Raw genomic sequence first — 13,620 nt, forward strand, 5'->3', positions numbered from 1 at the left:
TCTTCCTTTTATCATAAATATTTGTGTTTATTTTAACATAATTTACACATAATCAAGGCTTAAATGCTATGTTTTTAAAGCAACTGAGGGAATAATTGATCAATCTGTGGATTTCCCCATTTCTATTTATAGACCATCTCACAAAGTTTCTAGATCTAGAACTCCATGAGAACAAAAACATGAAAATATCTATATGATTAGAAGTCAAAAACAACATATTTAAGTGAGATATTTTATATAAAATGCTCACACAGTGGTTGACTCATAGGTCACATCAGTAAATATTAGTTCCTTTTGAATATTTACTGGTGTCTTGTCTTTCTCTTTTTCTTTTTTTTTGAGACAGGGTCTCACTCTGTCCTCTAGGCTGGAGCACAGTGGCGCAGTCACAGCTCACTGCATCCTCTGCCTCCTGGGCTCAAGTGATCCTCCCTGCTCAGTCTTCCAAGTAGCTGGGACCACAGGCACGTGCCAACACACCCAGCTAATTTTTGCATTTTTTTTTTTCCCAGAGAGATGGGGTTTTACCATGTTGCTCAGGCTAGTATTGAACTCCTGGACTCAAGCAATCTGACCACCTATGCCTCCCAAAGTGCTGGGATTCCAGGTGTGAGCCACCATGCCCAGCTATCTACTGGTGTCTTAATTTGATGATTCTAACTCATACTATGTTCAGAAATTGTGTTTTCTTCACTTTCCAAAGGATTCTTAATATTTCATTTCTTTCCATCCGTTGGCTGTTGAGACCATACCAGCTGTGGATAACCCGAATATGGTATAACCTCATAGGGGTAGAAGTTGTGTGAAGCTGGGAAGACTGGAGTAAGATGGAATGTTCTAGTACTATAAGGAAAGGAGATATTACCTTTTACCAGGGTACGAGTCATGTTTTAAATGTTTGCTTTGAGGTTAGAAGTCAGGTCATCTCTTTGTGTACTCTTTGCTCTTCACTAGTAATTTGTTAATTCAGTCATCAAGCTTCTAGTTAGTAGCCAGACAACCTTAGCTGTCTCCTGTCTCCATCTATAAAATGGTTATCATGCCCACCCTACTGTCAAAGTATAAATATTTATTGGAAGCTAATTTTAGCAATAAATACACAAAAAAAGACATGGCCCCTACCTTCATATAATTGATTGTCTTGCCTTAGAGAGGAAAGTGAAAAATAAATAATATCGTGAAAAAAGTTTTTGTTCCCTAAGAATTGGATACAGACCCACGGGCAATGCAGCTGCTACTTTTGTCACTGCATTGCTTGGTAATCATGTTCCCTGGATAGACCTGTCCTTTGCCTTCCGTGGCCCAGATCTCCTGCAGCTGCATGTTGGGTTTGAGAGGGCAACCTTTCCAGACAAAGAGCATTCTTTGTTATGGTTACACACATGGCTGGGTCCCCCACCAGAAATTCTAAAAAGCCCTGAGGGTCCAGTTGTAGCATAATGAGAAGCGAAATAGAATCATACTCCAAAAGTTGAGCTTTGAGTCTTGAGTTGTATTTAGTGATTTTTTTTTTTTTTTTCTGAGACTGAGTCTCGTTCTGTCGCCCAGGCTGGAGTGCGGTGACGCCATCTCGGCTCACTGCAAGCTTCGCCTCCTGGGTTCACGCCATTCTCCTGCCTCTGCCTCCCAAGTAGCTGGGGCTACAGGCGCCCGCCACTGCGCCGGGCTAATTTTTTGTATTTTTTAGTAGAGACGGGGTTTCACCGTGTTAGCCAGGATGGTCTCGATCTTCTGACCTCATGATCTGCCCGCCTCGGCCTCCCAGAGGATTACAGGCGTGAGCCACCACGCCCGGCAGAGTTGTATTTAGTGATTGTTTCTGAAAGGCCTTCTGCTCTTCAAGCTGCAGCATGCTTTGGGCTTCTCTTTAGTCACATAAGGGTTATAGCCCCCAATGAGAAAACTTGGCTACTGATAAGATGCTTACGATTTTTTTTTTTTTTTCCCCCAGGTAGTCCAGGCGGGTCAGGAAGCAGGAGTGGAGGATGTCTTCTTGACCTATGAGATAAGAAAAACAAACCCATCTGAGGCAGGAATGGCATTTGTTCCAATGCCTAATTTTAGAAGCAGAATGTAAGGAGATGAGTTGAAGCATACATGAGTAATACCAATAAAAAGTTGAGATGGAATGTTCTTGTTCTCAACTTGAATGCTGGGCTGTGGAATCAAAGTGCACAGGATTTTGCAAACAAATAATTGCCTATAGATTATCATTTTCTACTGGAGGGTCTAAGAAAGTCTAGCAGGCTCCCTGTGAACAAGGAAACAAACTTGGTAGGAATTGAAGGATGAAAAGTAACTTTTCCTACATGAATCATCCAGGAAACAACAAGGAAAGGGAAGTAGAAAATCCCCTGATGGATGACTCCCTTGATTAGATTTTTGTGGTGCTCTGTAATCAGGGACTCTGAAAAGATGTCTTAACTTTCAAAGGAAATGGGAAGACTAAAGACTGTCTAGGTGAGGGATGTCAGATTTGTGGTGTAAATGCCATCCTCCTTCTTCCTGTGCCATGGCAGACATCACCAATCAATCATGACACTTTTTTCTCCTAAACTCCTCAATACTGTATTTTAAGATCTAAAAATCACAAAGATCACCTCCCTCTGTATGAAGTCTCCCTTTGTCGTATTGGTTGGAATAAATTAGAATCATGAGACAAGTGACTGATATTTTAGTCAAAGGATTTCATTCTACCTTTTTTCCAATGTATTGCAACCGTCATGAAGCCTCTTAAAGAGAAGTTTATTTTGGTGACTTCATTCTATTTCAGAGACTGGTCTTCTGATTTTTATTTTTTTTGCATATTGAGACTAAGGTTGATTTTCAAAGACAGATTCACACTAATCAAGCTTTAAGAAATTGATGTATCGATGAAAACACCAGTATATTAGTTACTCAGTGAGTATTATATTTGCATTAGTTTGACCTGGACATCATCTTTCTGTGAAGTAAAATTAAAATTTGGAAGTTATTTGGGAGTTGTGGAAACAGAACTAAACAAATCAGTTGCCTCAATTCATTAATTTATTTATTGTTCCGATTATTCCACATTGAAGGCAAGGTGTCTCCTCTCATAAGGCTTACATGGCAATAAAGGAAACAGATGATAAACAAAGAAACAACAAATACACATGGTAATTTCAAATGGCATTTAGTGGTATAAGCAGTGTAGAACAGGTATCATGATAGTGAATTAGACGTTTAATAATTTCACATTTCGTTAGCTGACTGACCTTTCTATAATTCATACATTCCCCATCCCTAGAAGCCGAATAACTGAGGATTTCGTCTAGGATGTGCCTTCTCTTGAACAGATATTTAATGAGGACTACCAATCACACCTGTGTGTGTCCATTGCTTACAGCTGCTCTTCAGATTGATCAACACATCCCAATACCGGGGAGTAGCATAGAAAAGTGGTTGAGAGCATGAGCTCTGAAGTTTACAGATCCCGGGGGCTGCCACTTTTATTCATTCAACAAATGTTCATTGAGCATGTACTATGCACCAGGCAGTGTACTAGTGCTGGAGACACGCAGTGAACAACAGTCCTTGTCCCCACAAAGCCTCCTTTCTAGTTTGGAGAGACAGAGAGGGAGCAAATAAATATAAATGTTATTGGTGGTAAGCGTTAGGAAGATGAAGCAGTACAAAGAAATAGGGAGTGACCCAGGCAGGGTGCTACTTTGGGAAGAGTGGTTTAAGCACAGCCTGGCCTAGGAGGTGACAGAAGAGACCTGAGTGAAATGAGGGTGCAAGCCAAGAGGATCTTGAGAGAAGAAGGATCTTGAGAGAAGAACATTCCAGGCAAAGAGCCTGAGCTGGGAGCATGCTTGGCATGTCTGTGGGCCAGCCAGGTCATCCTGGACTGCAGTGGAGTGGGAGAGGATGAGCCAGTAGGAAATGGAGTTTGAGAGAGAGGCAGAGGCCAGATCATGTACCATCCTATTGGCTATGGTGAGGACTTTATATTTCAAATCAATTGGGAAGTCATTGGAGAGTTTTGACTTGAGAAGTGTCACGGTCTTTGCTACATTTTTAAAGGAGTCACTCTGGCTCCTAGGTGAAAAATAGACTGCAAGGGCCAAGAGTGGAAACAAGATGGCCAGTAAGGAGGCCGATGCAGCGAGAAAGGAAGTCAGGATTGGAGACACAATTGACTTGGGCCAGGGCGATATTGGTGGAGGTGGGGGAGTGGTGTGATTCTGCTTGTTACTTGAAGTTAGCGCCCAAATGTGATTGTAGTTAATACTGTGATTTTCCGGTAACGTGGTGGCCATGTGTTTGATCTCACAGTCTGCCCCTGTGGCCTCTTCACTCCCATCCAGGTTGATGCCAACCTAGCCTCTTACCACTTCATTTGTCTTCATGGGGGAACTTCTGGGCCCCGACCTGTAGCCCCCCAGCCATGGAGACCCAGGCCATGTCCTCCAGTGATCCATCTCCTCGCATCCCATGCCTCCTGGGCACCACTGTTCCTGCTTCATGTTGCAGATGGCAGACTGCCCTGGAAGGTCCCAGCAGCATGCGCTCAGCTGATGGTTTGGGCTTCCCCATACCTAACCCAGTGCCTTTAAAGCCCCTGAGGCCCGCTTTGAGAGATGCAGGACTTAGGGGGTGGGGATCATACTCCTTGTCCCCAAATTTCTCCCTCTCTCTGTCTTCCTTCTTCTCTCCATCATCAGGCGAATGGGTGAGACCTCTTTCAGGTAGAACTCTGGGACCAGGTTTGCCAGCCTTGCCTTCTGAAATGCTAAGGAAAGGTAGAAAGAGGGATTGAGGAAAACCCTTTCTCTCCTAACAAAGCCTTTCTGTAGCTTTGCTAATCCTGTTGTAGATGCTCACGTTGAACCTGTACCTTTCTCTTGGTGTTTACTTTCACATCCTAGTACTCCACCCCCAACACTCCTCCACTCAATAGGAAGAAGGTCATTTATGGAGAAGTGCATAAAACAAAAGCACATAACATATAACATGATTGAACATCATCACTTTCCCCCGTTGTGGTCATGTTCACCCTACACGGAGTTGCCTCTGCTGGAGGTAACTCCAGGGCGGGAAGGGCTCCATTCCTTTTCAGGGCGCCAGGCCTCTCCCTTTCCTTGATTGTTTGGCTGAGGAGAATTTGGAAAATCTCCAGAAAATTAAAACTAATCTGAAACAGGCTGTAAGTGGCATGGGAGAAGCGGGAGGTGTGGACACGGGCAACCCTGCCGTGAGATGGAGGTCTCTGAGTGTCGAAAGCGAGTGATCTTCAGACAGTGCCCACGGGGCAGTTGGCCTTCGAGGGCAGCGTGGGAACATGTGAAGAACAGGACCCCAGCCTCCAGATGCAACCAGGTCAGTCCCTGTGTTCAGCACCACTGGGGAGGCCTCATGGGGAAAGAGGGTACAACGGGCCTGGAAGTGAATTTAATGGGGGTGCGATTTGGAAGCTGAGGGTTTTACTCCAGCAACTGCTTAGTCGTTCCGGTACAACTTCATGTTGTTAAACTACGAGGCTCAGTCCTTGATCAGTTAAATAGGAACAATGCTGTAAAACCTCTGTCCAATCTACTTCACAGGCCTCCTGGCAATGCACATAAAAGGGTTGCATACATTCCTAAGCTGGGACCAGGAAGGGTGGGAGGCAGACGTTATCCTGAAGAGAGACAGAGAGCTAGTCGTCAACGTTTTACCACGTCACCTGCATGGGAACCCTCCACGCTTGCCTGGGCCTAGGGTCCAATGGGCTTCCTGTCTCTGACCAGAGGTCGGGAAACAGCTCTGTGCGGGAGTTGGCCAGATCTGCTGAGTGGGGTCGTCCTGGGGTTGATATTTGTTCTTAGCAACAGGCATTTCAAATGCACAATGCATGATTGTAGCCCTTGGAATGCAGGATTTTTGAGCAGCGATGTACAGGTTGCCAACTGTAAAATATCACGATGTTCACACTGGTTCTAAAGACATGTAGAGAGAAGGGAATAATTCTATATTAAGACAAACCTTGCAATCTACCCTCCAGAGCCTTCTGGAAGAAATTAGAATCATTTTAAAGAGGCCTGCATTAACACAGTGGGGCATTCATTCCTTTTATTTTATTCCTTACATATTCACAATTGGAAAATTTTTATCATTCTGGAGTTATTAAGTAGTATGAGGGAAGAGTTACTTATTTTTACATTTATTTTTGAAGGAGGCTTTCCTTATTTCTTTTCATGTTAAAAAATTTACCCTCTCTGAAGCCCTTTTTTTTTTTTTTGGCGTATGTGTGTTTCTCAAAACTTGGCATGAGCATGAGAGGTGACCTTTAGCTTGAGGAGGAGGAGGAAGTGCAGTGAGGGGCAGCTGCGGAGGGCGTGGAGGAGGCAGGATGACTCAGTGTCTCTGCAACGCCCTCCTCTCCCCTCTCGGCCGGCCGTGAGCCAAGCCTGTCCAACCAGTGCTGCATCAGAGAAAGAAATCCTGCAGAAGTGACCGCTGTGGTAATGACAGCATAAATAGTTCCTCTTTTGAAGTTTTAATGCTCCTGAAGCTGTGGGAGAAACAGTCAGCTTTCAGATTCCTCCCTCGACTACTGGCAAACCATGAAGAACTGTGTTTTCTCTCCAAGACACACCAGAGTGGTTAAAAGGGCAAAGAGTGATTGGAATTCAGGAGCCAAAAAAGGACTAGAGGCAGACAAATGGACAGTATTTCACGGGTGGGCCTTGGGTTCACAGTGACCTTGAACCCTCACCTTTATTTTTGGCAGCTGAGTCTCCATAAGAGGAGGCAACTGCATTTACTATCTGAGAACTGCAGTTTCTCTCTCTGGCTAAGTAGAGTTGGTCACTGACTATGGGGCATCCTGTGGTCATCTCTCTGTAATGAAGGAAGCTCTGTCTTCCTGACCCCTTTCCTACCTAACTGAAATTGAGGGGTAACTGCCTCCTGCACCCATATTTTCGAAATCTCAACTCACATACACACCATCTTTTGCTCTTGACTTCATAACAGCAGTAGTAGCATGTCATTATCTTTATCAGCAATGGCAAACCCAGCAAAATGAGCACTTACTATGTATAAGCCTGGTCAAAGATAACAGATGCAGAGAGAGAGAGCGACAGAGAGAGAGAGAGTGACACACACACACACACACAGAGAGAGAGAGAGAGAGAGAGAGAGATTCTTTCAAGGATATTACAAGGGATTTGAGGATGAGGCCATTATTCTTTCCCCAGCACGACACTAAAACTCTTCTCAACAAAGTTGTCAGTGACCTGCTAATTGCCAATCCCAGCAAACACTTCCCAATACTTTCCTGAAATGGTTGATGTGACCTCATTATTTGAACACCCTTCCCTGAATGACCAAGACAGCACCCTGCCTTCGCTCTCCTGCTACCTGTCACACCACACCCTGAGGTCAACTCTTCCTCCTTCTGTCCCATAAATGTAGGTGTTGTTTCTCAGGGTTCCACCTTTGGTCTTGTCAGTCCTCAATTTTCTTTTTTTCTTAGCTACTTTGCCTAATCCTGGAGGATTTCCTAGAGGTACTGATATAAATCCTAAGCAGTTTTGAGACCCTCTGGACTTCTTCATCCTTCTAGTTCTTAGCATCTGCATCTATAAAATGGGGATGATAATGGTACTTGTTTAATTGGACTGTTGTTAGGATTCCGTGTAAAGCACTTAGAAGAGTGCCTAACACGTAGGCAGTTTTACATAAATATCTGTTGTTAAGTTTGGGCAAAGGACTAATGGAAAATAAGTTTTTGAAGGTAAGTTGGGGCCTTTTGCAGAGACAGATGGTTCTTTCCCCAAATCTACTATTTCCTTCTTCCAGAATCCCCCTGTGGCTCCCAGTATCCCTGGCCTCTCGATGTTACAACAGTGGCTATGTTTTTCTGCAGTTCAGTGTACCTAGTATTGTGCAGGAAAATTCCTTAAGGTATTTCTCTATTTCATGGTTACCTACCTCTCTTGGAAAGGTGGAAGAGTGGGAGAAAGGAGGGAGAAGAAAAACTCATATTTACAGAATACCCACTGTGTATTTAACAGCAAATATTTATTGAGCACCTCTAGTTGTCGGGCCTTTGAACATTTCATGTCATTCTTCCAAGAACCTTACTGGGAGGGTATCCTCCTGCTCATGTTGTCAGCGAGCACTCTGGTAGGTGCTCATTTATTCCTGCATATGCATTAGAAAGCAGGTTATTCTTTAAGGTTTTATGATGGGTGGTTCTTTCTCAGCATTGTGTGCATTTGATTCACAGTTGGCCGACAGATAATGAAATTTTCCAATACTCTGATGTAAGCCCTGGAATTGTGACTGCATGTGGGGTTGGACATTGTCTCGAGTTCAGCACCAAAGGATGTTTACCTGCTTGTGGATGCAGTAAAGTCTGCCTCCAGTCACAGGCCCCAGTGCTTTCTATACCTGGGTCTTGATGTAGAAATATAGAACATGGAATACTGGCTCAAACTGACATCCATTCTTCATTCATTCATTCATTCATTCATTCAACAAAAACGTAATACGCTCTTGTTTGGCTAAACACTGGAATTGCAGAATCGAAAATCCTTTGCCCCTGCCCTGAAGGAGCTCACATGTTGCATAGCATTCCCAGGATCAAAAGATAGGTCCTGGCTGGTTGTGGTGGCTCATGCCTGTAATCCCAGCACTTTGGGAGGCCAAGGCTGGTGAATCACCTGAGACCAGGAGTTTGAGAGCAGCCTAGGCAACATGGTGAAACAAAAATACAAAAGTTACAAAATACTGAATTGGCCGGGCACGGTGATGTGTGCCTATAGTTAGCTGGGCATGGTGGTGTGTGCCTGTAGTCCCAGCTACTTGAGGGGCTGAGGTAGGAGGATCAACTTAGCCCAGGGAGGTGGAGGCTGCAGTGAATCATGACTGCACCACTGCATTCCAACCTGAGTGACAAGGTGAGACCCTGTCTCAAAAAAAAAGGTAGGCCCTCCTCAGCCAGGTCAAAATCAGTTATCAAATACCTGGAACTTCATTGTGTAACCCGTGGCTTCTGTGCAATTTTGCTTTGTGGTTGTTCTTACAAAATTTCCTACTTTTGCTTTGTATGACGTCAGCGCCCTTGAGGAATAAGAGTCTTGAGAGCTGGAACTGTGTCCCCACCAACTGGTGCAGTATCTGCCACGTAACAAATTCAATGGCTGCTTGTTGAATTGATGTATGAGGCACAAAGACTGTTCGTTAATATTAGTGTGCATTCTCTGTAGATACCAAACATGAAGCCCAAAGACATTGAATTGACAGTATATTTGGAATATGCTAGAATTTAGATTTTCTGATTTCTAGACGTTCTTTATAAAATTATTTATTTATTTAATTTTTGACCTCAGGTGTACAGGGTTGAATTCAACATACTTTTTGGGTCATGAGTCACCAAAATTATCATGCTGTGCATGGCCTGTTTGTTGGTTACATTTTATTTTTTTAAATTTCCTTATTTACTATTCTCTCTCCACTGACACCCACTCTAATTCATTGTATGAGTCCTTAGATATGTATATTTTTGGAGGCTGTATAGTGTTTGGACTGTGTATGTGTAGTGCTTAATGTCCAAGCATTTGTGGTGCTTAATTTCCAAGCATTCACAGATTTTCTAATTACCTTTCTGTTATTGATTAAAGAATAGACACTGTAAGATTTCAGCTTTTTGAAATGTTCCCAGGGTATGGACTAGAATATGTTCTATTTTGGTAAGTTTCTCATTCAAATTTCAAAAGAGTGCATGTTATTTAATTTTGGGGTATAGTGACTAATATATCTCAGTTAGGTTATTGTGTGGTTCATATGTTTTATATATTGACTTTATGTCTGCTTTGAGAAATATATTAAATATACTAATGTATTAAAATCCTCCACAAAGATTATGCATTTTTACTTTTTTTAAGTTTTGTCTTTTTGTTTTATATGTTTTGAGCCTAGGATATTAAGTGCTTAGAAATTTAAAATTGCCACATCTTCTTGGTAGAAGCTTTTACACTTATGAAGTGTCTCTATTTCTAGGAGTGCTTCTTGCCTTAAAGTCTACACTATCTAATATTAGTATAGCTACATCAGCTTTCTTTGGGTTAGGATTTGTATGATATATCTTTGTCATCCTTTTACTTTCAGCATTTCTATTTCTTTATATTTAAGGTGAATCTTTTGTCAGCAGTATATAGTTGAGTTTGGCTTGATTTCTCAGTCTTTCAAATGGAGTGTGTAATTGGTTTGCATTTATTGTCATTACAGGTATATTTTGGGTCATCTCTACGAAAAATACAAAAATTAGCTGGGCATGGTGATGGCAGCCTGTAGTCCCAGTTACTTGGGAGGCTGAGGCATGAGAATTTCTTGAACCCAGGAGGCAGAAGTTGCAGTGAGCCAAGATTGCGCCACTGCACTCCAGCTTGGGCAACAGAGTGAGACTCTGTCTCAAAAAAAAAAAAAAAAAAAAATTTCGGCAAACATGTTAAGCATAGTTAATTTAAATTCAATGACTGACAATTCCATTGTCTGAATTTCATCTAATTATTTCTTTTTTCCCACTTCTTGGCTTCCTAATAAGTATTTTCTTCTCATTTGCTTGGTTATTTGAAGGTGTGTTTGTGTGTGTGCTAAAACAGATAAAACAAAATTTACCATCTTAACCATTTTAAATGTACAATTTGGTGACATTATTTACATTCAAAATGTTGTGCAACCATCCTCAAAACTTTTTCATCACCCAACCAGAAATTCTGCCCCTGTTGAGCAATTACCCTCTATTCTTGCTTTCCCTCTGCCCCAGGTAACCTTTAATATACTTTCTGTCTCTACTTACTGGCTTATTGTAGATATTTCATATAAGTGGTATCATACAATATTTGTTCTCTTGTGTCTGGCCTGTTTCACTTGGAATAATGTTTACAAGGTTCATCCATGTTGTAGCATGTATCGGAACTTCATATCTTTTTATGATGAAATAATATTCCATTGTATGTGTATATCACGTTTTGCTTATCTATTCATCTGTTGATGGATACCTTGATTGTTTCCACCTTTGGACTACTGTGAATAATGTTGCCTTGAACATTGGTGTTCATATATTTGTTTGAATTCCTGTTTTCAGTTTTTTGGGGTATATATTTAAGAGTTGAATTGCTGGGCCACATGATAATTCTACATTTTTTTTTTTTGTAGGAATTGCCAACTGTTTTCTGCAATGCCTACACAGTTTTACATTCCTACCAGAAATGTAGGAGGGTTCCAATTTCTTCACATTATTGTCCACATGCTATTTTCTCTCTTTCTGTGTGTGTGTGTGTGTTTTCAATTATAGCCATCCTAGTAGGTATTAAGTGGTATCTCCTTGTGGTTATGATTTGCATTTCCTTAATGGCTAATGATGTTAAGGATCTTTTCATGTGCTTACTGGCTATTTGTATATCTTCTTTGCAGAGATGTCTACTCAGGTGTTTTTCCTTTTTTTTTTCTTTTTTTACAGTGGGTTGTCTATTAGTTGTTGAGTTATAGGAGTTCTTTATATATTCTAGATATTAGACCTTTTAAATATGTGATTTGTAAATATTTTCTCCCATCAGTGGATTGTCTTTTCATTCTGTTGATAGTGTCCTTTGATGAACAAAAGTTTTAAATTTTCATCAAATCCAGTTTGTCATTCTTTTTCTTTTGTTACTTGTACTTTTAGTGTCATATTTAAGAAATCATTGCCAAATCCAAGGCCATGAAGATTTGCCCCCACCCTTTTTTTTTTTCCTAAGAGTTTTATAGTTTTAGCTTTTACGTTTAGGTGCTTGGTCCATTTTCAGTTAATGTCTGTATATGGTGTAAGGGAAGGGTCCAACTTTATTCTTTTGCATGCGAATATCCAGTTTTTGGAGTAGCATTTTTTGAAGAACCTGTTCTTTCCCCATTGGATGATCAAAAATAAATTGGCCATAGATGTGAGAGTTTATTTCTAGGCTCTCAATTCCACTCCATTGGTCTACATGTCTATCCTTATGCTATACCAAATTGTTTGGATTACTGAAGCTATGTCAATCAAGTTTTTATATTGAGAAGTATGAGTTCTTCAACTTTGTTCTTTTTTCAGCATACTTTCAGCTAATTGGGGTCCCTTGAAATTCCATATGAATTTTAGAATGAGTTTCTCTATTTATGCAACAAATGCCATTGGGATTTTGATAATTATTTATTATTGGTTAGTTTTTTATATGTCAGACCACCCTTCCATTCCTAGGATAAATCCCATTTAGTCATTGTGTGTAATCCTTTCAACATGCTGCTGAACTCTGCTTGCTAGTATAGTAACTTCTCAACATCATCAACACGTCCTTGGAAACCGTGACTTTAAGCAAAATTACTTAAAACAAAAACAGGGTTTTTTCATTAAAATTAACATAAAATGAAATTGAACAGGAAGCGTTATTGAAGGACTTGCTGTATGTCATTTTGCTTAAAAGTCACAGTTTCCAATAACCTATCCATGACCTTAAGTGAAGACTCTCTTTGATTTGTTGAGGAGTTTTGTATTTACATTCATAAAGGATTATTGGTCTGTAGTTTTCTTTTCTTGTAGTGTCTTTGACTTTGGTATTAGAGTAATGCTGGCCTTATACAATGACTTAGGGAGTGTTCTTCCTTTTCAAGCATTTGGAAGAGTTTGAAAAAGACTGCTGTTAATTCTTTTAAAAATGTTCAGTAGAATTCACCAGTAAGCCTTCTGGTGTAGAACATTTTTTTTTGTTGGATATTTTTTTGATTACTGACTCAATTTCTTGTTATGGGTCTGCTGATATTTTCTATCCTCTTGAGTTAGTTAGGTAATTTGGGTGTTTCAAATAATTTGCCCATTTCTTCTAGGTCAGGGGTCCCAACCCCTGGGCCATGGACCAATACTGGACTATCGCCTGTTAGGAGCTGGACCACACAGCAGGAAGTGAGTGCTGGGAGAGCAGGTAAAGTTTCATCTGTATTTACGGCTGCTCCCATCTCTCGGCTTACTGCCTGAGCTCCGCCTCCTGTCAGATCAGTGGCAGCATTAGATTAGGAGTGCGAACTCTTTTGTGAACTGTGCATGCCAGGCATCTAGGCTGGGCACTCCTTATGAGAATCTAATGCCTGATGATCTGTCACTGTCTCCCATCATCCCCAGATGGCACCGTCTAGTTGCAGGAAAACAAGCTCAGGGCTCCCGCTTGTTCTACATTATGGTGAATTGTATAATTATTTCATTATATATTACAATGTAATCATAATAGAAATGAAGTACACAATAAATGTAATGCCCTTGAATCATCCTGAAACCATCCCCCAACCCTGGTTCATGGAAAAATTGTCTTCCATGGTACCAAAAAGGTTGGGGGCCACTGTTCTAGGTTATCTAATTTTCTGGCATAAATTATTCATGATATTCAAAGAGCATAGTGTATATGACTTTAGGAAATTTACTGAGGTTCCTTTGTAAGATTGTAAATGGCAGATTTTGATGAACATTTCATGATTTCATGATTGTTTTAAAAGAATGTTTTCTTTCTTTCATGCAGAATTGTATATACCTAACACTTAAGCTTAACAACTATTTATATTTCTCTACTTTTATTTGTCTCTTTGCTCCATCAGTTCCTG

The sequence above is a fragment of the Colobus angolensis genome, unplaced genomic scaffold (assembly GCF_000951035.1).
Source record: "Colobus angolensis palliatus isolate OR3802 unplaced genomic scaffold, Cang.pa_1.0 Scaffold214, whole genome shotgun sequence".
Classification (NCBI taxonomy): domain Eukaryota; kingdom Metazoa; phylum Chordata; class Mammalia; order Primates; family Cercopithecidae; genus Colobus; species Colobus angolensis.